This window comes from Oncorhynchus gorbuscha, unplaced genomic scaffold (assembly GCF_021184085.1).
Source record: "Oncorhynchus gorbuscha isolate QuinsamMale2020 ecotype Even-year unplaced genomic scaffold, OgorEven_v1.0 Un_scaffold_4006, whole genome shotgun sequence".
Lineage (NCBI taxonomy): Eukaryota > Metazoa > Chordata > Actinopteri > Salmoniformes > Salmonidae > Oncorhynchus > Oncorhynchus gorbuscha.
Genome location: NW_025748127.1, coordinates 13263 through 40003, shown reverse-complemented (window position 1 = coordinate 40003; position 26741 = coordinate 13263). Strand labels below are relative to the sequence as shown.

The 26741-nt window shown below is 45.2% G+C and overlaps 1 long non-coding RNA gene across 1 annotated transcript; it reads right to left on the bottom strand.

The window, feature by feature from the left end:
* Positions 1-1101: 1101 nt before the first annotated feature.
* Positions 1102-26587, bottom strand: LOC124028308. Its single transcript, XR_006837572.1, has 2 exons — positions 26428-26587; positions 1102-1206 (listed from the first exon to the last, which is right to left on the bottom strand). It is a non-coding gene; the product is annotated as an uncharacterized LOC124028308 (long non-coding RNA).
* Positions 26588-26741: the final 154 nt, after the last annotated feature.

Here is a 26741-nt window from a genome sequence, read left to right as displayed (position 1 = left end):
TGATAATATTGGATGAGAAGGAGGTAGAGAAGGACAGATAGAAGAGGAGAGGTGTGATAATATTGGATGAGAAGGAGGAAGAGAAGGACAGAGAGAGGAGGGAGGGTGATAATATTGGATGAGAAGGAGGTAGAGAAGGACAGAGAAGAGGAGGTGTGATAATATTGGATGAGAAGGAGGTAGAGAAGGACAGATAGAAGAGGAGAGGTTGATAATATTGGATGAGAAGGAGAGATAGATTAGGAGAGGTGTGATAATATTGGATGAGAAGGAGGTAGAGAAGGACAGATAGAAGAGGAGAGGTGTGATAATATTGGATGAGAAGGAGGAAGAGAAGGACAGAGAAGAGGAGAGGGTGATAATATTGGATGAGAAGGAGGTAGAGAAGGACAGAGAAGAGGAGAGGTGTGATAATATTGGATGAGAAGGAGGTAGAGAAGGACAGATAGAAGAGGAGAGGTTGATAATATTGGATGAGAAGGAGGAAGAGAAGGACAGATAGAAGAGGCGAGGGTGATAATATTGGGTGAGAAGGAGGTAGAGAAGGACAGATAGAAGAGAAGAGGGTGATAATATTGGATGAGAAGGAGGAAGAGAAGGACAGATAGAAGAGGAGAGGTGTGATAATATTGGATGAGAAGGAGGAAGAGAAGGACAGATAGTAGAGGAGAGGGTGATAATATTGGATGAGAAGGAGGTAGAGAAGGACAGATAGAAGAGGAGAGGGTGATAATATTGGGTGAGAAGGAGGTAGAAGAAGGATAGATAGAAAGGAGGTAGAGGAGAGGGTGATAATATTGGATGAGAAGGAGGAAGAGAAGGACAGATAGAAGAGGAGAGGGTGATAATATTGGGTGAGAAGGAGGTAGAGAAGGAGAGATAGAAGAGGAGAGGGTGATAATATTGGGTGAGAAGGAGGAAGAGAAGGACAGATAGAAGAGGAGAGGGTGATAATATTGGGTGAGAAGGAGGTAGAGAAGGACAGATAGAAGAGGAGAGGTGTGATAATATTGGATGAGAAGGAGGTAGAGAAGGACAGACAGAAGAGGAGAGGGTGATAATATTGGATGAGAAGGAGGTAGAGAAGGAGATTGTCCTTACGTGTCTCTTTTCTGCCTCCGTTCCGATGTGACCCTGTAGACAGGTGACCAGTCTCTTGTGTGCGTTGTGGGACACCAGACGGACCAGCTCCATGCGCCTCTCAATCTGCAATCACACATTTACGCTCATGATCATCAGAAGAAACTAGGTCAGAAGAAACACAAATGAACACAGGCACACACATCGTCACAAAACACACAATAGAATGGTACCGCAATATAGTCTTTCTCTATATCAGTGCTCTCCAACCCTGTTCCTGTAGGGGTACCCTCCTGTAGGTTTTAATTCCAAACCTGTTCGACTCCTGTAGGTTTTAATTCCAGCCCTGTTCGAGGAGAGCCACCCTCCTGTAGGTTTTATCCAACCCTGTTCGAGGAGAGCTACCCTCCGGTAGGTTTTAACTCCAACCCTGTTCCTGTAGAGGTACCCTCCTGTAGGTTTTATCCAACCCTGTTCGAGGAGAGCTACCCTCCGGTAGGTTTTAACTCCAACCCTGTTCGAGGAGAGCTACCCTCCGGTAGGTTTTTAACTCCAACCCTGTTCCTGGAGAGGTACCCTCCTGTAGGTTTTAACTACAACCCTGTTCCTGGAGAGCTACCCTCCTGTAGGTTTTAACTCCAACCCTGTTCCTGGAGAGGTACCCTGCTGACAACCCTGACCCTGTTGTACCAATGTTTTGCCTTTCTGTTTCATTCAAATAGATATACTGTATGTCCATTGCATAATGGTTATAGACCTAGTTCTGTGAAAGGATTGAGTGGAAGAAGCTGTTTTGACTGGCTGGTTCCTCCTGGTTGCCACCTAGTAACGGTTATTCACATCCCTACATAATGTGTCTTAACAGTCAGCTGACAGACAGATGGAGGGCTGTTGAGGAAGAACCAGCAGGATTGATACAGATAGTGCTCTCTGCAGGAAGCAGAACTAGGCTACATTAGAGTATCTTAATATTAATGCAAGACAGGTTAGAGAGATATGCGTATGAAGAACAGATGAATTGTTGGGAATTTGAGAAGGGATATATTGCTCTCTATGGGTGTTATGATCAGTGAACAGTTAATACAAGGACCCCATCAATGCAAAGCAGAAGACTGATGTATTACATTTACAGCAAATTATCACACCCACTATCACCTTCCATAGCCCACTATCACCTTCCATAGCCCACTATCACCTTCCATTGCACACTATCACCTCCCATAGCCCACTATCACCTTCTATTGCACACTATCACCTTCCATAGCCCACTATCACCTTCCATAGCCCACTATCACCTTCCATAGCCCACTATCACCTTCCATAGCCCACTATCACCTTCCATAGCCCACTATCACCTTCCATAGCACACCATCACCTTCCATAGCCCACTATCACCTTCCATAGCACACCATCACCTTCCATAGCCCACTATCACCTTCCATAGCACACCATCACCTTCCATAGCACACCATCACCTTCCATAGCACACCATCACCTTCCATAGCACACCATCACCTTCCATAGCCCACTATCACCTTCCATAGCCCACTATCACCTTCCATTGCACACTATCACCTTCAATAGCCACTATCACCTTCCATAGCCCACTATCACCTTCCATAGCCCACTATCACCTTCCATAGCACACTATCACCTTCCATAGCCCACTATCACCTTCCATTGCCCACCATCACCTTCCATTGCACACCATCACCTTCCATAGCACACCATCACCTTCCATAGCACACCATCACCTTCCATAGCCCACTATCACCTTCCATAGCCCACTATCACCTTCCATTGCACACTATCCCCTACCGTAGCACACTATCACCTTCCATAGCCCACTATCACCTTCCATTGCACACTATCCCCTACCGTAGCACGCTATCACCTTCCATAGCCCACTATCACCTTCCATAGCACACCATCACCTTCCATAGCCCACCATCACCTTCCGTAGCCCACTATCCCCTCCCATAGCCCACTATCACCTTCCATAGCCCACTATCCCCTCCCAGAGCCCACTATCACCTTCCATAGCCCACTATCACCTTCCATAGCCCACTATCCCCTCCCATAGCCCACTATCACCTTCCATAGCCCACTATCACCTTCCGTAGCCCACTATCCCCTCCCATAGCCCACTATCACCTTCCGCAGCCCACTATCCCCTCCCAGCCCACTATCACCTTCCATAGCCCACTATCACCTTCCGTAGCCCACTATCCCCTCCCATAGCCCACTATCACCTTCCATAGCCCACTATCACCTTCCATAGCCCACTATCACCTTCCATAGCCCACTATCACCTTCCATAGCCCACTATCACCTTCCGTAGCCCACTATCACCTCCCATAGCCCACTATCACCTTCCATAGCCCACTATCACCTTCCTTAGCCCACTATCCCCTTCAACAGCACAATATCACACCCACAAACTTTAAAAAGGGGAAGTGATCCAATGATGGTGTTGTTGATGGAAAGAATGGAGATATGGATATAGGGTCCACACCCTCACTCCACTGTGCTCTATTTCAGTCTACTTCTGGTAGTTACTTCCGGCGTCGACAGAGATGGCCGCCTCGCTTCTCGTTCCTAGGAAACTATGCAGTTTTTTGTTTTTTTTTTAACGTGTTATTTCTTACATTAGTACCCCAGGTCATCTTAGGTTTCATTACATACAGTCGAGAAGAACTACTGAATATAAGATCAGCGTCAACTCACCATCAGTACGACCAAGAATATGTTTTCCGCGACGCGATCCTGTGTTCTGCCTTACAAACAGGACAACGGAATGGATCGCATGCAGCGACCCAAAAAACGACTCGAAAAAGAGGGAAACGTAGCGGTCTTCTGGTCAGACTCCGGACAAGGGCACATCGCGCACCACTACCCAGCATTCTTCTTGCCAATGTCCAGTCTCTTGACAACAAGGTTGATGAAATCCGAGCAAGGGTAGCATTCCAGAGGGACATCAGACACTGCAACGTTCTCTGCTTCACGGAAACATGGCTTACTGGGAAGACACTATCCGATGCGGTGCAGCCAACGGGTTTCTCCGCGCATCGCGCCGACAGAAACAAACATCTTTCTGGTAAGAAGAGTGGCGGGGGCGTATGCCTCATGACTAACGAGACATGGTGTGATGAAAGAAACATACAGGAACTCAAATCCTTCTGTTCACCTGATTTAGAATTCCTCACAATCAAATGTAGACCGCATTATCTTCCAAGAGAATTCTCTTCGATTATAATCACAGCCGTATATACCCCCCCCCCCCAAGCAGACACATCGATGGCTCTGAACAAACTTTATTTAACTCTTTGCAAACTGGAAACCATTTATCCGGAGGCTGCATTCATTGTAGCTGGGGATTTAACAAAGCTAATCTGAAAACAAGACTCCCTAAATTTTATCAGCATATCGATTGCGCAACCAGGGGTGGTAAAACCTTGGATCATTGTTACTCTAACTTCCGCGACGCATATAAGGTCCTGCCCCGCCCCCCTTTCGGAAAAGCTGACCACGACTCCATTTTGTTGATCCCTGCCTACAGGCAGAAACTAAAACAAGAAGCTCCCACGCTGAGGTCTGTCCAACGCTGGTCCGACCAAGCGGACTCCACACTCCAAGACTGCTTCCATCACGTGGACTGGGACATGTTTCGTATTGCGTCAGATAAAAATATTGACGAATACGCTGATTTGGTGTGCGAGTTCATTAGAACGTGCGTTGAAGATGTCGTTCCCATAGCAACGATAAAAACATTCCTTAACCAGAAACCGTGGATTGATGGCAGCATTCGCGTGAAACTGAAAGCGCAAACCACTGCTTTTAATCAGGGCAAGGTGTCTGGCAACATGACCGAATACAAACAGTGCAGCTATTCCCTCCGCAAGGCTATTAAACAAGCTAAGCGTCAGTACAGAGACAAAGTAGAATCTCAATTCAACGGCTCAGACACAAGAGGCATGTGGCAGGGTCTACAGTCAATCACGGACTACAAGACGAAATTCAGCCCAGTCACGGACCAGGATGTCTTGCTCCCAGGCAGACTAAATAACTTTTTTGCCCGCTTTGAGGACAATACAGTGCCACTGACACGGCCTGCAACGAAAACATGTGGTCTCTCCTTCACTGCAGCCGAGGTGAGTAAGACATTTAAACGTGTTAACCCTCGCAAGGCTGCAGGCCCAGACGGCATCCCCAGCCGCGCCCTCAGAGAATGCGCAGACCAGCTGGCCGGTGTGTTTACGGACATATTCAATCAATCCCTATACCAGTCTGCTGTTCCCACATGCTTCAAGTGGGCCACCATTGTTCCAGTTCCCAAGAAAGCTAAGGTAACTGAGCTAAACGACTACCACCCCGTAGCACTCACTTCCATCATCATGAAGTGCTTTGAGAGACTAGACAAGGACCATATCACCTCCACCCTACCTGACACCCTAGACCCACTCCAATTTGCTTACCGCCCAAATAGGTCCACAGACGATGCAATCTCAACCACACTGCACACTGCCCTAACCCACCTGGACAAGAGGAATACCTATGTGAGAATGCTGTTCATCGACTACAGCTCGGCATTCAACACCATAGTACCCTCCAAGCTCGTCATCAAGCTCGAGACCCTGGGTCTCGACCCCGCCCTGTGCAACTGGGTACTGGACTTCCTGACGGGCCGCCCCCAGGTGGTGAGGGTAGGCAACAACATCTCCTCCCCGCTGATCCTCAACACGGGGGCCCCACAAGGGTGCGTTCTGAGCCCTCTCCTGTACTCCCTGTTCACCCACGACTGCGTGGCCACGCACGCCTCCAACTCAATCATCAAGTTTGCGGACGACACAACAGTGGTAGGCTTGATTACCAACAATGACGAGACGGCCTACAGGGAGGAGGTGAAGGCCCTCGGAGTGTGGTGTCAGGAAAATAACCTCACACTCAACGTCAACAAAACTAAGGAGATGATTGTGGACTTCAGGAAACAGCAGAGGGAACACCCCCCTATCCACATCGATGGAACAGTAGTGGAGAGGGTAGCAAGTTTTAAGTTCCTCGGCATACACATCACAGACAAACTGAATTGGTCCACTCACACTGACAGCGTCGTGAAGAAGGCGCAGCAGCACCTCTTCAACCTCAGGAGGCTGAAGAAATTCGGCTTGTCACCAAAAGCACTCACAAACTTCTACAGATGCACAATCGAGAGCATCCTGACGGGCTGTATCACCGCCTGGTACGGCAACTGCTCTGCCCTCAACCGTAAGGCTCTCCAGAGGGTAGTGAGGTCTGCACAACGCATCACCGGGGCAAACTACCTGCCCTCCAGGACACCTACACCACCCGATGTTACAGGAAGGCCATAAAGATCATCAAGGACATCAACCACCCGAGCCACTGCCTGTTCACCCCGCTATCATCCAGAAGGCGAGGTCAGTACAGGTGCATCAAAGCTGGGACCGAGAAACTGAAAAACAGCTTCTATCTCAAGGCCATCAGACTGTTAAACAGCCATCACTAACATTGAGTGGCTGCTGCCAACACACTGTCATTGACACTGACCCAACTCCAGCCACTCTAATAATGGGAATTGATGGGAAATGATGTAAATATATCACTAGCCACTTTAAACAATGCTACCTTATATAATGTTACTTACCCTACATTATTCATCTCATATGCATACGTATATACTGTACTCTACATCACCGACTGCATCCTTATGTAATACATGTATCACTAGCCACTTTAACTATGCCACTTTGTTTACTTTGTCTACATACTCATCTCATATGTATATACTGTACTCGATACCATCTACTGTATGCTGCTCTGTACCATCAATCATTCATATATCCTTATGTACATATTCTTTATCCCCTTACACTGTGTATAAGACAGTAGTTTTGGAATTGTTAGTTAGATTACTTGTTGGTTATCACTGCATTGTCGGAACTAGAAGCACAAGCATTTCGCTACACTCGCATTAACATCTGCTAACCATGTGTATGTGACAAATAAAATTTGATTTGATTTGTATTTGTATGGGGCTGTGATCAAATAGTCATATCAAACTGTTCCAGTCCACAACCTCAAAAGGAAATGCAATGAGGTGATCTTAGTACAGACTAAAGATGTGCCTGTGTGCTCCATCCCCTATAGCAGAGCTATTTAACTCTCCCTCTACGAGGTCCGGGGCCTGATGCTTTTCACTTGTACCTGATAATTCATTCCACACACCTGGTGTCCCAGGTCTAAATCACTACATGGTTAGATGGGAACAATGAAAAGGTGCTGTGGAACTGGCTTCCAGGTCCAGAGTTGAGTTTGAATGCCCTAAATTATGTTGTTTTAGTATGTAAATAAATCATCATATTCAACAAACTATTAGAGTCTACAAACTAAACTACTGTATAAAAAGGAAATGAAGGAGGGGGTTTTAACTTGAACATGTGTTTATGAGGTCCACACACAGTGGCCTTCTTAGTGTACTTCCTGTATGGGACTATGAGCAAAAGTATTAGTCAGCAAACTATCTTATTCCAAGCAAATGAAAACCCAACGCCATGTGTGTAACTAAAGGAGGGGGTTCTGGAGGACAGTGATTTGCCTATACAGTCCACAGTAGTCTGATTAACTTTCAGTATGAGTGTGTTGTTCTCTGTTGCTAAGTGTCTTCTTCCTCTTCTGTTTCACTGTAACCACCCAGCTGGTTCTGCAGCCACGGTATTGGCTGGGAGAGCTCTCTCTCTCTCTCTCTCTCTCTCTCTCTCTCTCTCTCTCTCTCTCTCTCTCTCTCTCTCTCTCTCTCTCTCTCTCTCTCTCTCTCTCTCTCTCTCTCTCTCTCTCTCTCTCTCTCTCTCTCTCTCTCTCTCTCTCTCGTGCACTCTCTCTCTCTGGTGCACTCTCTCTCTCTGGTGCACTCTCTCTCTCTGGTGCACTCTCTCTCTCTCTCTCTCTCTCTCTCTCTCTCTCTCTCTTTCTCTCTCTCTCTCTCTCTCTTTCTCTCTTTCTCTCTCTCTCTGGTGCACTCTCTCTCTCTCAGGTGCACTCTCACTCTCTCTCTGGTGCACTCTCACTCTCTCTCTGGCACTCTCCACCGCACACTCTCAATCCCATGCATTTCCCTCCAGCTGCTTCTCCATGCCAGCTGGGGTGAAGCGCTCTCTCTCTCTGGATCCAATTGATTCAGTGTAACAGTGATCCTGGGCAGTGATTCATGTCTGCTAGTAATAACTGTAATGTGTATCCAGACCCTCATCACTGGGTGCCACGGTGCCGGAGTAGGGCTGCGTCCCAAATGGCACCCCCATACCAGTAGTGTACTACTTTGTCCAGGGCCCATAGGGTTCTGGTCAAAATTAGTACACTATACAGAGAATAAGGTGCCATTTGGGACACAGCCTTGAGTTATGACAGAAGGTGGTGGTCAAAAGAGAAGGAGTTCAATAACAGCAATGGAGAAGTGACTTCTGAAAACAAGCACTGGTCTCATTCAGCACTACTGATGGGAAGAAACAGACCGATAGACAGATAAACAGAACAATATATAGTATTACACCCTGGCCTGGAGGCTGGCCTGGAGGCTGGCCTGGAGGCTGGCCTGGAGGCTGGCCTGGAGGCTGGCCTGGAGGCTGGCGAGAGATGAAATAAGGAGTACATACACACAGACCCCACCCTCACCTTCCTCCCACCATTATGCGTAATGATGTTTAAAGGTTTACAGGCCTATTATTGAGGATGTCTTTTTCCAGCAGACAGCCCAGATCAGTAGCCAGTAAAAACAGTCAGTGGAATGAGCAGCCAGTTGACCCCTGACCCTGGCTCAAAGGAAATATGGAACATCCAGTGCAGTGAGTCAGAGCAGTTCTGATGTGGAGTTTAGGCTTTGTCCTCTGAAACAGCTTCTCTCTCTCTCTCCCTTTCTCTTAGTGTCTCTCTCTCTCCCCCTTCCCCCACCCATCTCTCCACCCATCTCTCTCAAACAAAATAAATGTTAATGGTCACATACACATATTTCACAGATGTTATGTTATTGTGGGTGTAATGAAATGCTTGTGTTCCTAGTTCCAACAGTGCAGTAGTATCTAACAATTCACATCAATCTAAAAGTTAAATAATGGCATTAAGAAATATATAAATATTAGGATGAGCAATGTCAGAGTGGCATTGACTAAAATACAGTACAATATAATACAGTATATACTTATGAGATGAGTAAAGCAGTATGTAAACATTATTCAAGGGACTAGTGTTCCATTATTACACACACATTGTATATAGATTTTTTTCTATTGTGTTATTGACTGTACGTTTGTTTACTCCATATGTAACTCTGTGTTGATTGTGCCGCACTGCTTTGCTTTACCTTGGTAGCGTCGCAGTTGTAAATGAGAACTTGTTCTCAACTGGCCTACCTGGTTAAATAAAGGTTCAATCAAAAAGTGAAGTGACCAGTGATTCCATGTCTAGGGCAGCAGCCTCTAAGCTGCAGGGTTGAGTAACCGGGTGGTAGCCGGCTAGTGATGGCTATTTAACAGTCTGATGGCCTTGAGATGGAATCTGTTTTTCAGTCTCTCGGTCCCTGCTTTGATGCACCTGTACTGACCTCGCCTCCCCCAACATCTTTTTCCCAGGTGTCAGTCCAGTCCAACAGACACGGGCCGGTCTGACAACGCCAGCTCCTCTCCTGTTACTGATTCAAACATGTCCAAACAACATGACCACTTAGCCATTTAAATATACAGAGGCCCTGCATAACTAAAGTGCCACATTTCAACAGACTAAACTAACATTCAGTGCATGTTGAGGAAAGTTGGTGATGTATCATGTTATTAAACGTGATCTGCACACTAATATCTACCCCTTGGAGATAAATAAAGTGGATTCAACTAAATTGAGCTTTGCCTTGTTAGACCATAATAGAACAAGGAAACTGTGACTGTATCTATAGACTAAACCCTATGGTGTAGGGAGGGCTATCCTTTCTGGAGTTGGGTAATAAAACACATTGCAAGCAGACACACCTGGAACTTGTTACTTGCCAGATGGACAAGGCTAACATTGTGAATTAATCATCTGTGGTAAACTAGACGTTTACAAGATGTCTGCATGCCATTTGCTACAATACCTAGTCTCTCTTGGCACATTGATCTACAGTACCTAGTCTCTCTTGACACATTGAGTTACAGTACCTGGTCTCTCTTGACACATTGATCTACAGTACCTGGTCTCTCTTGACACATTGATCTACAGTACCTGGTCTCTCTTGACACATTGATCTACAGTACCTGGTCTCTCTTGACAGATCTACACCCTGGTCTCTCTTGACACATTGAGTCTACAGTACCTGGTCTCTCTTGACACATTGAGTTACAGTACCTGGTCTCTCTTGACACATTGATCTACAGTACCTGGTCTCTCTTGACACATTGAGTAGTAGTACCTGGTCTCTCTTGACACATTGAGTTACAGTACCTGGTCTCTCTTGACACATTGATCTACAGTACCTGGTCTCTCTTGACACATTGATAGTACCTGGTCTCTCTTGACATATTGAGTTATAGTACCTGGTCTCTCTTGACACATTGAGTACAGTACCTGGTCTCTCTTGACACATTGAGTTACAGTACCTGGTCTCTCTTGACACATTGATCTACAGTACCTGGTCTCTCTTGACACATTGAGTAGTAGTACCTGGTCTCTCTTGACACATTGAGTTACAGTACCTGGTCTCTCTTGACATATTGAGTTACAGTACCTGGTCTCTCTTGGCACATTGAGCTACAGTACCTGGTCTCTCTTGACACATTGATCTACAGTACCTGGTCTCTCTTGACACATTGAGTAGTAGTACCTGGTCTCTCTTGACACATTGATCTACAGTACCTGGTCTCTCTTGACACATTGAGCTACAGTACCTGGTCTCTCTTGACATACTGAGCTACAGTACCTGGTCTCTCTGGACATACTGAGTAGTAGTACCTGGTCTCTCTTGACACATTGAGCTACAGTACCTGGTCTCTCTGGACATACTGAGTAGTAGTACCTGGTCTCTCTTGACATATTGAGTAGTAATACCTGGTCTCTCTTGACAAATTGAGTTAAAGTACCTGGTCTCTATTGACACATTGAGCTACAGTACCTGGTCTCTCTTGACATATTGAGTTATAGTACCTGGTCTCTCTTGACATATTGAGTAGTAGTACCTGGTCTCTCTTGATATATTGAATTATAGTACCTGGTCTCTCTTGATATATTGAGCTACAGTACCTGGTCTCTCTTGACATATTGAGCTACAGTAGTTGGTCTCTCTTGACAAATTGAGTTATAGTACCTGGTCTCTTTGACATACTGAGTTATAGTACCTGGTTTCTCTAGACAAATTGAGTTATAGTACCTGCTCTCTCTTGGCATATATCACTACAGTACCTGGTCTCTCTTGACAAATTGAGTTATAGTACCTGGTCTCTCTTGACATATTGAGTAGTAATACCTGGTCTCTCTTGACACATTGAGCTACAGTACCTGGTCTCTCTTGATATATTGAGCTACAGTACCTGGTCTCTCTGGACATAGAGCTACAGTACCTGGTCTCTCTTGACATATTGAGCTACAGTACCTAGTCTCTCTTGACACATTGATCTACAGTACCTGGTCTCTCTTGACATATTGAGCTACTGTACCTGGTCTCTCTTGACATATTGAGCTACAGTACCTGGACTCTCTTGACATATTGACCTACAGTACCTGGTCTCTCTTGACATATTGAGAAGTAGTACCTGGTCTCTCTTGACATATTGAGCTACAGTACCTGGTCTCTCTAGACATAGAGCTACAGTACCTGGTCTCTCTTGACATATTGAGTTACAGTACCTGGTCTCTCTTGACATATTGAGCTACAGTACCTGGTCTCTCTTGACATATTGAGTTACAGTACCTGGTCTCTCTTGATATATTGAGCTACAGTACCTGGTCTCTCTTGACATATTGAGTTATAGTACCTGGTCTCTCTTGACATATTGAGTAGTAGTACCTGGTCTCTCTTGATATATTGAATTATAGTACCTGGTCTCTCTTGATATATTGAGCTACAGTACCTGGTCTCTCTTGACATATTGAGCTACAGTAGTTGGTCTCTCTTGACAAATTGAGCTACAGTAGTTGGTCTCTCTTGACAAATTGAGTTATAGTACCCGGTCTCTTTAGACATACTGAGTTATAGTACCTGGTTTCTCTAGACAAATTGAGTTATAGTACCTGCTCTCTCTTGGCATATATCACTACAGTACCTGGTCTCTCTTGACAAATTCAGTTATAGTACCTGGTCTCTTTAGACATATTGAGCTACAGTACCTGGTCTCTCTGGACATAGAGCTACAGTACCTGGTCTCTCTTGCCATATTGAGCTACAGTACCTGGTCTCTCTGGACATAGAGCTACAGTACCTAGTCTCTCTTGACATATTGAGCTACTGTACCTGGTCTCTCTTGACACATTGAGCTACAGTACCTGGACTCTCTTGACATATTGACCTACAGTACCTGGTCTCTCTTGACATATTGAGAAGTAGTACCTGGTCTCTCTTGACATATTGAGCTACAGTACCTGGACTCTCTTGACATATTGACCTACAGTACCTGGTCTCTCTTGACACATTGATCTACAGTACCTGGTCTCTCTTGACATATTGACCTACAGTACCTGGTCTCTCTAGACATATTGAGAAGTAGTACCTGGTCTCTCTTGACATATTGAGCTACAGTACCTGGTCTCTCTGGACATAGAGCTACAGTACCTGGTCTCTCTTGACATATTGAGTTATAGTACCTGGACTCTCTGGACATAGAGCTACAGTACCTGGTCTCTCTTGACATATTGAGAAGTAGTACCTGGTCTCTCTGGACATAGAGCTACAGTACCTGGTCTCTTTTGACATATTGAGCTACAGTACCTGGTCTCTCTACGACACATTGAGAAGTAGTACCTGGTCTCTCTTGACATATTGAGCTACAGTACCTGGTCTCTCTACGACATATTGAGAAGTAGTACCTGGTCTCTCTTGACATATTGAGCTACAGTACCTGGTCTCTCTTGACATATTGAGCTACAGTACCTGGTCTCTCTTGACATATTGAGTTACAGTACCTGGTCTCTCTTGACATATTGAGCTACAGTACCTGGTCTCTCTTGACATATTGAGTTACAGTACCTGGTCTCTCTTGATATATTGAGCTACAGTACCTGGTCTCTCTTGACATATTGAGTTATAGTACCTGGTCTCTCTTGACATATTGAGTAGTAGTACCTGGTCTCTCTTGATATATTGAATTATAGTACCTGGTCTCTCTTGATATATTGAGCTACAGTACCTGGTCTCTCTTGACATATTGAGCTACAGTAGTTGGTCTCTCTTGACAAATTGAGTTATAGTACCCGGTCTCTTTAGACATACTGAGTTATAGTACCTGGTTTCTCTAGACAAATTGAGTTATAGTACCTGCTCTCTCTTGGCATATATCACTACAGTACCTGGTCTCTCTTGACAAATTCAGTTATAGTACCTGGTCTCTTTAGACATATTGAGCTACAGTACCTGGTCTCTCTGGACATAGAGCTACAGTACCTGGTCTCTCTTGCCATATTGAGCTACAGTACCTGGTCTCTCTGGACATAGAGCTACAGTACCTAGTCTCTCTTGACATATTGAGCTACTGTACCTGGTCTCTCTTGACACATTGAGCTACAGTACCTGGACTCTCTTGACATATTGACCTACAGTACCTGGTCTCTCTACGACATATTGAGAAGTAGTACCTGGTCTCTCTTGACATATTGAGCTACAGTACCTGGACTCTCTTGACATATTGACCTACAGTACCTGGTCTCTCTTGACACATTGATCTACAGTACCTGGTCTCTCTACGACATATTGAGAAGTAGTACCTGGTCTCTCTTGACATATTGAGCTACAGTACCTGGTCTCTCTGGACATAGAGCTACAGTACCTGGTCTCTCTTGACATATTGAGTTATAGTACCTGGACTCTCTGGACATAGAGCTACAGTACCTGGTCTCTCTTGACATATTGAGAAGTAGTACCTGGTCTCTCTGGACATAGAGCTACAGTACCTGGTCTCTTTTGACATATTGAGCTACAGTACCTGGTCTCTCTACGACATATTGAGAAGTAGTACCTGGTCTCTCTTGACATATTGAGCTACAGTACCTGGTCTCTCTGGACATAGAGCTACAGTACCTGGTCTCTCTTGAAATATTGAGTAGTAGTACCTGTTCTCTCTTGATATATTGAGAAGTAGTACCTGGTCTCTCTTGACATATTGAACTACAGTACCTGGTCTCCCTGGACATACTGAGTAGTAGTACCTGGTCTCTCTTGACATATTGAGTAGTAATACCTGGTCTCTCTTGATATATTGAATTATAGTACCTGGTCTCTCTTGATATATTGAGCTATCCACCCGCAAACAGAAAACTGTGGGTTAAATCGGTATATTATACTGTATCTGTTGAAATTAATTGAATGTGTCTGCCATCTGTCTCTTTGTTTACGGTGTCATTGTTTATGTGTATGCCTGTGTTTGTATATGCAGGCATATGTGTATAGACATGCCTGTATACACTGAGTGTACAAAACATTATGAACACCTGCTCTTTCCATGACACAGACTGACCAGGTGAAATAGCTATGATACCTTATTGATGTCACTTGTTAAATCCACTTCAATCAGTGTAGATGAAGAGGAGAAGACGGGTTAAAGAAGGATTTTTAAGCCTTGAGACAATTCGACATGGATTGTGTATGTGTGTCATTCAGAGGGTGAATGGGCAAGACAAATATCTCCAAAAGTTGGGGACAAAGGTTATTTAAGCTTAGGGGTTAGGTTAAGGGTTCGGAGTTAGGTTTAGGGTTAGTGTTACAGGTTAAGGGTTAGTGTTACAGGTCAGGGTTAGGCTATGGGTTCGGAGTTAGGTTTAGGGTTAGTGTTACAGGTTAGGGTTAGGTTAAGGGTTCAGAGTTAGGTTTAGGGTTAGTGTTACAGGTTAGGGTTAGGTTAAGGGTTCAGAGTTAGGTTTAGGGTTAGTGTTACAGGTTAGGGTTAGGTTAAGGGTTCAGAGTTAGGTTTAGGGTTAGTGTTACAGGTTAGGGTTAGGTTTAGGGTTAGTGTTACAGGTTAGGTTTAGGCTAAAGGTTCGGAGTTAGGTTTAGGGTTCGTGTTACAGGTTAGGTTAAGGGTTTGGAGTTCGTGTTACAGGTTAGGTTAAGGGTTTGGAGTTAGGTTTAGTGTTAGTGTTACAGGTTAGGGTTATGGTAAGGGTTAGGAAAAATAGGATTTTGAATAAAAATGATTTTAGGTCCCCACGAGGGTAGAAGAACATAATGTGTGTGTTTGTGTGTACATGTAGGCATACTTGCGTTTGTATATGCAGGCAATACCCTTCAAGGGTGAAAATGCCTGTATAAAACCCACCAGGCTCCAGAAAGGAACTCTGAATGCTGGAACTAGACTGTCATCCATGTGATACGAACCATAGCCCTGACTTGGATTGCCCTCACACTCAGAGAGACATTAGCATTCAACTAGTGAAGCACATTCCAGTGAGCAGGGGAAATAGATAGTAGGAGTGTCTTGGGCAGCACAAAGCACTTCTGCAGGAGCAAAGTTTAGCTGAGGGAGAACTTGTGGGAGGGAATCCCTATCTCCTGAATTCTTCCCAGGGGAGAGTCTTGAGGGAGTTAAAGGCTGTGTTTCAATACATGTAAACAGCTTCTTACTGCATTCTCACCAAGGAAGAGTCAGTCAGCATAGCAGGGAGTTAGGATGTGTTTCAATACATGTAAACAGCTTCTTACTGCATTCTCACCAAGGAAGAGTCAGTCAGTATAGCAGGGAGTTAGGATGTGTTTCAATACATGTAAACAGCTTCTTACTGCATTCTCACCAAGGAAGAGTCAGTCAGTATAGCAGGGAGTTAGGATGTGTCTCAATACATGTAAACAGCTTCTTACTGCATTCTCACCAAGGAATAGTCAGTCAGTATAGCAGGGAGTTAGGATGTGTCTCAATACATGTAAACAGCCTCTTACTGCATTCTCACCAAGGAAGAGTCAGTCAGCATAGCAGGGAGTTAGGATGTGTTTCAATTTACAGTAAGTACCTCCATCATGGTCATTCATATGTGAAAGATTGGATTTCACTTTCCTTTCCATATCACTTTTACCTGTTATGTTATTTCAGTTTGTGATTATGAAGATAAGAGCAGAGGAGTGGAGGAGAGGAAGCCATTCCTGACTATTGAGATGCAGTCTCTTATTTATAGTCAATACCTTTCAACTCAGACTATGAAGTCGGCCTAAAATCCCATAGTGCATTGTGATAATAACCAGTAAGTACAGATTCTATACATTGTCCACTGTCTATGTAGTTTCAGCATCCCTATCCATTCCTGTTCTGTTTGTCTATTCAGCCCTAGAAACTGTCACTGTTGACCAGGTGCTTATGCTGTGTGAATATTAAGACAAGCTTAGGTTCACAGTTCACTAAGGCAGGTCCTAAAAGTGTGACTCAAAGTCATTTTTATGAAGAGCTGAGAGAGGTGTGTAGAGTTGTCTGGCACTCACTCCCTCTTTCACTTCCTCTGCTCCACTTGTAACACACTCCTTCCCTCTCTTAAAGACAACGTCTATTCAATAGAGCATGGAGACTCATTTTCTTTCACGCTCTCTCTCTCATCCTCTCAGGTAACATACACTCTCTCATCCTCTCAGCTAACCCTCTCTCTCTCCTCCTCTCAGTTAACCCTCTCTCTCTCTCTCTCTCTCTCTCTCTCTCTCTCTCTCTCTCTCTCTCTCTCTCTCTCTCTCTCTCTCTCTCTCTCTCTCTCTCTCTCTCTCTCTCTCTCTCTCTCTCTCTCTCTCTCTCTCTCTCTCTCTCTCTCTCTCTCTCTCTCTCTCTTCTCTCAGTTAACCCTCTCTCTCTCTCCTCCTCTCAGTTAACACTCTCTCTCTCTCTCCTCCTCTCAGTTAACTCTCTCTCTCTCTCTCCTCTCAGTTAACATACTCTCTCTCTCATCCTCTCAGGTAACATACACTCTCTCATCCTCTCAGCTAACCCTCTCTCTCTCCTCCTCTCAGTTAACCCTCTCTCTCTCTCCTCCTCTCAGTTAACACTCTCTCTCTCTCCTCTCAGTTAACACTCTCTCTCTCTCTCTCCTCTCAGTTAACACTCTCTCTCTCTCTCTCCTCCTCTCAGTTAACACTCTCTCTCTCTCTCCTCCTCTCAGTTAACACCCACTCTCTCTCTCTCTCCTCTCAGTTAACACTCTCTCTCTCTCTCTCCTCTCAGTTAACACTCTCTCTCTCTCTCCTCCTCTCAGTTAACACTCTCTCTCTCTCTCCTCCTCTCAGTTAACACCCACTCTCTCTCTCTCTCTCTCTCTCTCTCTCTCTCTCTCTCCTCCTCTCAGTTAACACTCTCTCTCTCTCCTCCTCTCAGTTAACACTCTCTGTCTCCTCCTCTCAGTTAACCCTCTCTCTCTCTCTCTCTCTCTCCTCCTCTCAGTTAACCCTCTCTCTCTCTCTCTCTCTCCTCCTCTCAGTTAACCCTCTCTCTCTCTCCTCCTCTCAGTTAACACTCTCTCTCTCTCCTCCTCTCAGTTAACACTCTCTCTCCTCCTCTCAGTTAACCCTCTCTCTCTCTCTCTCTCTCCTCCTCTCAGTTAACACTCTCTGTCTCCTCCTCTCAGTTAACCCTCTCTCTCTCTCTCTCTCCTCCTCTCAGTTAACACTCTCTGTCTCCTCCTCTCAGTTAACCCTCTCTCTCTCTCTCTCTCTCCTCCTCTCAGTTAACCCTCTCTCTCTCTCCTCCTCTCAGTTAACCCTCTCTCTCTCTCTCTCTCTCTCTCTCTCTCCTCCTCTCAGTTAACACTCTCTGTCTCCTCCTCTCAGTTAACCCTCTCTCTCTCTCTCTCTCCTCCTCTCAGTTAACACTCTCTGTCTCCTCCTCTCAGTTAACCCTCTCTCTCTCTCTCTCTCCTCCTCTCAGTTAACACTCTCTGTCTCCTCCTCTCAGTTAACCCTCTCTCTCTCTCTCTCTCTCTCTCTCTCTCTCTCTCTCCTCCTCTCAGTTAACCCTCTCTCTCTCTCTCTCTCCTCCTCTCAGTTAACCCTCTCTCTCTCTCTCCTCCTCTCAGTTAACACTCTCTCTCCTCCTCTCAGTTAACACTCTCTCTCTCTCCTCCTCTCAGTTAACACTCTCTCTCTCTCTCCTCCTCTCAGTTAACACTCTCTCTCTCTCTCCTCCTCTCAGTTAACACTCTCTCCTCCTCTCAGTTAACACTCTCTCTCCTCCTCTCAGTTAACACTCTCTCTCCTCCTCTCAGTTAACACTCTCTCTCTCTCCTCCTCTCAGTTAACCCTCTCTCTCTCTGCTCCTCTCAGTTAACACTCTCTCTCCTCCTCTCAGTTAACACTCTCTCTCTCTCTCTCTCCTCCTCTCAGTTAACCCTCTCTCTCTCCCTCCTCTCAGTTAACACTCTCTCTCTCTCCTCCTCCTCTCAGTTAACCCTCTCTCTCTCTCCTCCTCTCAGTTAACACTCTCTCTCTCTCCTCCTCCTCTCAGTTAACATACTCTCTCTCTCCTCCTCTCAGTTAACCCTCTCTCTCTCTCCTCCTCTCAGTTAACACTCTCTCTCTCTCCTCCTCCTCTCAGTTAACCCTCTCTCTCTCTCCTCCTCTCAGTTAACCCTCTCTCTCCTCCTCTCAGTTAACATACTCTCTCTCTCCTCCTCTCAGTTAACCCTCTCTCTCTATCTCCTCCTCTCAGTTAACCCTCTCTCTCTCTCTCCTCCTCTCAGTTAACCTTCGCTCTCCTCCTCCTCTCAGTTAACATACACTCTCTCCACCTCTCAGTTAACATACACTCTCTCTCATCCTCTCAGTTAACATACTCTCTCTCTCCTCCTCTCAGTTAACATACACTCTCTCCTCCTCTCAGTTAACATACACTCTCTCTCATCCTCTCAGTTAACATACTCTCTCTCTCCTCCTCTCAGTTAACATACACTCTCTCCTCCTCTCAGTTAACATACACTCTCTCTCCTCCTCTCAGTTAACATACTCTCTCTCTCATCCTCTCAGGTAACATACACTCTCTCTCATCCTCTCAGTTAACATACTCTCTCTCTCCTCCTCTCAGTTAACATACACTCTCTCCTCCTCTCAGTTAACATACACTCTCTCTCATCCTCTCAGTTAACATACTCTCTCTCTCATCCTCTCAGTTAACATACTCTCTCTCTCCTCCTCTCAGTTAACATACTCTCTCTCCTCCTCTCAGTTAACATACACTCTCTCCTCTCAGTTAACATACACTCTCTCTCTCCTCTCAGTTAACATACACTCTCTCATCCTCTCAGCTAACCCTCTCTCTCTCCTCCTCTCAGTTAACCCTCTCTCTCTCTCTCTCCTCTCAGCTAACCCTCTCTCTCTCCTCCTCTCAGTTAACCCTCTCTCTCTCTCCTCTCAGTTAACATACTCTCTCTCTCATCCTCTCAGGTAACATACACTCTCTCATCCTCTCAGCTAACCCTCTCTCTCTCCTCCTCTCAGTTAACCCTCTCTCTCTCTCTCTCCTCTCAGCTAACCCTCTCTCTCTCCTCCTCTCAGTTAACCCTCTCTCTCTCTCCTCTCAGTTAACATACTCTCTCTCTCATCCTCTCAGGTAACATACACTCTCTCATCCTCTCAGCTAACCCTCTCTCTCTCCTCCTCTCAGTTAACCCTCTCTCTCTCTCCTCCTCTCAGTTAACCCTCTCTCTCTCTCTCTCCTCCTCTCAGTTAACCCTCTCTCTCTCTCTCTCTCCTCCTCTCAGTTAACCCTCGCTCTCCTCCTCCTCTCAGTTAACATACACTCTCTCCACCTCTCAGTTAACATACACTCTCTCTCATCCTCTCAGTTAACATACTCTCTCTCTCATCCTCTCAGTTAACATACACTCTCTCTCATCCTCTCAGTTAACATACACTCTCTCTCATCCTCTCAGTTAACATACACTCTCTCATCCTCTCAGTTAACATACACTCTCTCATCCTCTCAGCTAACCCTCTCTCTCCTCCTCTCAGTTAACCCTCTCTCTCTCTCCTCTCAGCTAACCCTCTCTCTCTCCTCCTCTCAGTTAACCCTCTCTCTCTCTCTCTCCTCTCAGTTAACATACTCTCTCTCTCATCCTCTCAGGTAACATACACTCTCTCATCCTCTCAGCTAACCCTCTCTCTCTCCTCCTCTCAGTTAACCCTCTCTCTCTCTCTCTCTCTCTCTCTCTCTCTCCTCCTCTCAGTTAACCCTCTCTCTCTCTCCTCTCAGTTAACCCTCTCTCTCTCTCTCTCCTCTCAGTTAACCCTCTCTCTCTCTCTCTCTCTCTCTCTCTCTCTCTCTCTCTCTCTCTCCTCCTCTCAGGTAACATACACTCTCTCATCCTCTCAGCTAACCCTCTCTCTCTCCTCCTCTCAGTTAACCCTCTCTCTCTCTCTCTCTCTCTCTCTCTCTCTCTCTCTCTCCTCCTCTCAGTTAACCCTCTCTCTCTCTCCTCTCAGTTAACCCTCTCTCTCTCTCTCTCCTCTCAGTTAACCCTCTCTCTCTCTCTCTCTCTCTCTCTCTCTCTCTCTCTCTCTCTCCTCCTCTCAGTTAACACTCTCTCTCTCCTCTCAGTTAACCCTCTCTCTCTCCTCCTCTCAGTTAACCCTCTCTCTCTCTCTCTCTCTCTCTCTCTCTCTCTCTCTCTCTCTCTCTCTCTCTCTCTCTCTCTCTCTCTCTCTCTCTCTCTCTCTCTCTCTCTCTCTCTCTCTCTCTCTCTCTCTCTCTCTCTCTCTCTCCTCCTCTCAGTTAACCCTCTCTCTCTCTCTCTCTCTCCTCCTCTCAGTTAACCCTCTCTCTCTCTCTCCTCTCAGTTAACCCTCTCTCTCTCTCCTCTCAGTTAACCCTCTCTCTCTCTCTCTCTCTCTCCTCCTCTCAGTTAACACTCTCTCTCTCCTCTCAGTTAACCCTCTCTCTCTCTCCTCTCAGTTAACCCTCTCCCCCTCTCTCTCTCTCTCTCTCTCTCTCTCTCTCTCTCTCTCTCTCTCCTCTCAGTTAACCCTCTCTCTCTCTCTCCTCTCAGTTAACCCTCTCTCTCTCTCCTCCTCTCAGTTAACCCTCTCTCTCTCTCCTCTCAGTTAACACTCTCTCTCTCCTCCTCTCAGGTAACATACACTCTCTCCTCCTCTCAGCTAACCCTCTCTCTCTCCTCCTCTCAGTTAACCCTCTCTCTCTCTCTCTCCTCTCAGTTAACACTCTCTCTCTCTCTCCTCTCAGTTAACACTCTCTCTCTCCTCCTCTCAGGTAACATACACTCTCTCCTCCTCTCAGCTAACCCTCTCTCTCCTCCTCTCAGTTAACCCTCTCTCTCTCTCTCTCTCTCCTCTCAGTTAACATACTCTCTCTCTCCTCTCAGTTAACACTCACTCTCTCATCCTCTCAGTTAACCCTCTCTCTCTCTCTCTCTCTCTCTCTCTCTCTCTCTCTCTGTCTCCTCCTCTCAGTTAACACTCTCTCTCTCTCTCCTCCTCTCAGTTAACCCTCTCTCTCTCTCTCTCCTCCTCTCAGTTAACACTCTCTGTCTCCTCCTCTCAGTTAACACTCTCTCTCTCTCTCCTCCTCTCAGTTAACACTCTCTGTCTCCTCCTCTCAGTTAACACTCTCTCTCTCTCTCCTCCTCTCAGTTAACACTCTCTCTCTCTCTCCTCCTCCTCTCAGTTAACACTCTCGGTCTCCTCCTCTCAGTTAACCCTCTCTCTCTCTCTCTGTCTCCTCCTCTCAGTTAACACTCTCTCTCTCTCTCCTCCTCTCAGTTAACACTCTCTCTCTCTCTCCTCCTCCTCTCAGTTAACACTCTCTGTCTCCTCCTCTCAGTTAACCCTCTCTCTCTCTCTCTCTCTCCTCCTCTCAGTTAACCCTCTCTCTCATCCTCTCAGTTAACATACACTCTCTCTCCTCCTCTCAGTTAACATACACTCTCTCCTCTCAGTTAACATACACTCTCTCTCCTCCTCTCAGTTAACATACACTCTCTCTCATCCTCTCAGTTAACATACACTCTCTCTCATCCTCTCAGTTAACATACACTCTCTCTCATCCTCTCAGTTAACATACACTCTCTCTCATCCTCTCAGTTAACATACTCTCTCTCCTCCTCTCAGTTAACATACTCTCTCTCCTCTCAGTTAACATACACTCTCTCTCTCATTCTCTCAGTTAACATACTCTCTCTCTCTCCTCTCAGTTAACATACTCTCTCTCTCTCATCCTCTCAGTTAACATACTCTCTCTCTCTCTCTCCTCTCAGTTAACATACACTCTCTCTCTCATCCTCTCAGTTAACATACTCTCTCTCTCTCTCTCCTCTCAGTTAACATACACTCTCTCTCATCCTCTCAGTTAACATACACTCTCTCTCATCCTCTCAGTTAACATACACTCTCTCTCATCCTCTCAGTTAACATACACTCTCTCTCATCCTCTCAGTTAACATACACTCTCTCTCATCCTCTCAGTTAACATACACTCTCTCTCATCCTCTCAGTTAACATACTCTCTCTCTCATCCTCTCAGTTAACATACTCTCTCTCTCTCTCTCCTCTCAGTTAACATACACTCTCTCTCATCCTCTCAGTTAACATACACTCTCTCTCATCCTCTCAGTTAACATACACTCTCTCTCATCCTCTCAGTTAACATACACTCTCTCTCATCCTCTCAGTTAACATACTCTCTCTCCTCCTCTCAGTTAACATACTCTCTCTCCTCTCAGTTAACATACACTCTCTCTCTCATCCTCTCAGTTAACATACACTCTCTCTCATCCTCTCAGTTAACATACACTCTCTCTCATCCTCTCAGTTAACATACACTCTCTCTCATCCTCTCAGTTAACATACACTCTCTCTCATCCTCTCAGTTAACATACTCTCTCTCCTCCTCTCAGTTAACATACTCTCTCTCCTCTCAGTTAACATACACTCTCTCTCTCTCATCCTCTCAGTTAACATACTCTCTCTCTCTCTCCTCTCAGTTAACATACTCTCTCTCTCCACCTCTCAGTTAACATACACTCTCTCTCCTCTCAGTTAACATACTCTCTCTCCTCTCAGTTAACATACTCTCTCTCCTCTCAGTTAACATACTCTCTCTCCTCTCAGTTAACATACTCTCTCTCCTCTCAGTTAACATACTCTCTCTCCTCTCAGTTAACATACTCTCTCTCCTCTCAGTTAACATACTCTCTCTCCTCTCAGTTAACATACTCTCTCTCCTCTCAGTTAACATACTCTCTCTCTCCTCCTCTCAGTTAACATACACTCTCTCTCCTCCTCTCAGTTAACTTACACTCTCTCTCCTCCTCTCAGTTAACATACTCTCTCTCTCTCCTCTCAGTTAACATACTCTCTCTCCTCTCAGTTAACATACTCTCTCTCTCCTCCTCTCAGTTAACATACACTCTCTCTCCTCCTCTCAGTTAACTTACACTCTCTCTCTCCTCTCAGTTAACATACTCTCTCTCTCCTCCTCTCAGTTAACATACACTCTCTCTCCTCCTCTCAGTTAACTTACACTCTCTCTCCTCCTCTCAGTTAACTTACACTCTCTCTCCTCCTCTCAGTTAACTTACACTCTCTCTCCTCCTCTCAGTTAACATACTCTCTCTCTCTCCTCTCAGTTAACATACTCTCTCTCCTCTCAGTTAACATACTCTCTCTCTCTCCTCTCAGTTAACATACACTCTCTCCTCTCAGTTAACATACTCTCTCTCTCCTCTCAGTTAACATACTCTCTCTCTCTCCTCTCAGTTAACATACACTCTCTCTCCTCTCAGTTAACATACTCTCTCTCTCTCCTCTCAGTTAACATACTCTCTCTCCTCTCAGTTAACATACTCTCTCTCCTCTCAGTTAACATACTCTCTCTCCTCCTCTCAGTTAACATACACTCTCTCTCCTCCTCTCAGTTAACTTACACTCTCTCTCCTCTCAGTTAACATACTCTCTCTCTCTCCTCTCAGTTAACATACTCTCTCTCCTCTCAGTTAACATACTCTCTCTCCTCTCAGTTAACATACTCTCTCTCTCCTCCTCTCAGTTAACATACACTCTCTCTCCTCCTCTCAGTTAACTTACACTCTCTCTCCTCCTCTCAGTTAACATACACTCGCTCTCCTCCTCTCAGTTAACATACACTCTCTCTCCTCCTCTCAGTTAACATACACTCTCTCTCCTCCTCTCAGTTAACATACACTCGCTCTCCTCCTCTCAGTTAACATACACTCTCTCTCCTCCTCTCAGTTAACATACACTCTCTCTCTCCTCCTCTCAGTTAACATACACTCTCTCTCTCCTCCTCTCAAGTCCTCACATGTTCCATCTAGTCAACACAAGTCATCACATGTTCCATCTAGTCAACACAAGTTATCACATGTTCCATCTAGTCAACACAAGTCATCACATGTTCCATCCAGTCAACACAAGTCATCACATGTTCCATCTAGTCAACACAAGTCATCACATGTTCCATCTAGTCAACACAAGTCATCACATGTTCCATCCAGTCAACACAAGTCATCACACGTTCCATCCAGTCAACACAAGTCATCACACGTTCCATCCAGTCAACACAAGTCATCACATGTTCCATCCAGTCAACACAAGTCATCACATGTTCCATCCAGTCAACACAAGTCATCACATGTTCCATCCAGTCAACACAAGTCATCACATGTTCCATCCAGTCAACACAAGTCATCACATGTTCCATCCAGTCAACACAAGTCATCACATGTTCCATCCAGTCAACACAAGTCATCACATGTTCCATCCAGTCAACACAAGTCATCACATGTTCCATCCAGTCAACACAAGTCATCACATGTTCCATCTAGTCAACACAAGTCATCACATGTTCCATCTAGTCAACACAAGTCATCACATGTTCCATCTAGTCAACACAAGTCATCGCATGTTCCATCCAGTCAACACAAGTCATCGCATGTTCCATCCAGTCAACACAAGTCATCACATGTTCCATCCAGTCAACACAAGTTATCACATGTTCCATCTAGTCAACACAAGTCATCACATGTTCCATCCAGTCAACACAAGTCATCACATGTTCCATCCAGTCAACACAAGTCATCACATGTTCCATCTAGTCAACACAAGTCATCACATGTTCCATCTAGTCAACACAAGTCATCACATGTTCCATCTAGTCAACACAAGTCATCACATGTTCCATCTAGTCAACACAAGTCATCACATGTTCCATCTAGTCAACACAAGTCATCACATGTTCCATCTAGTCAACACAAGTCATCACATGTTCCATCTAGTCAACACATGTTCCATCTAGTCATCACATGTTCTATCTAGTCATCACATGTTCCATCCAGTCAACACAAGTCATCACATGTTCCATCTAGTCAACACATGTTCCATCTAGTCAACACATGTTCCATCTAGTCAACACATGTTCCATCTAGTCAACACAAGTCCTCACATGTTCCATCTAGTCAACACATGTTCCATCTAGTCAACACAAGTCCTCACATGTTCCATCTAGTCAACACAAGTCATCACATGTTCCATCTAGTCAACACAAGTCATCACATGTTCCATCTAGTCAACACAAGTCATCACATGTTCCATCTAGTCAACACAAGTCATCACATGTTCCATCTAGTCAACACAAGTCATCACATGTTCCATCTAGTCAACACAAGTCATCACATGTTCCATCTAGTCAACACAAGTCATCACATGTTCCATCTAGTCAACACAAGTCATCACATGTTCCATCTAGTCAACACATGTTCCATCTAGTCATCACATGTTCCATCTAGTCATCACATGTTCTATCTAGTCATCACATGTTCCATCCAGTCAACACAAGTCATCACATGTTCCATCTAGTCAACACATGTTCCATCTAGTCAACACATGTTCCATCTAGTCAACACATGTTCCATCTAGTCAACACAAGTCCTCACATGTTCCATCTAGTCAACACATGTTCCATCTAGTCAACACAAGTCCTCACATGTTCCATCTAGTCAACACAAGTCATCACATGTTCCATCTAGTCAACACAAGTTCCATCTAGTCAACACAAGTCATCACATTACACCCAGTAAACACAAGTCATACTGTATGTTAATGGTTGCATTTGACTTGACAGTGTCTAAGGCTGCTGTGACTGAGTATAAAGTGGAAGCAGGAGACAGAATACTAATATTCACCTGTAGAAGGTCATCACTCAGCACCTCAGTCTTCTCGGCTCTGTGGAGGAAAACACACAAGAGGTCAAAGGTCAGATAGGCAGACATAATAGGGTGTATTCATTACAGAGAGTTCCAATAGAAGTGTAGTGTGTAGATCAGAAATGCTAGCCTGGTTAAACCTGACTGAACTGTGCGCTCACCAGAAACAATGGTGAGTGCAGCGTTCAGTCTGGTTCAACCAGGCTACAGAAACACTTCTCTGTTGTAAAGAATAGAGAATGGTGTCAGTTCTATACTTTGCATTTCTACCTGCAACATGGTGGTATTTAAGA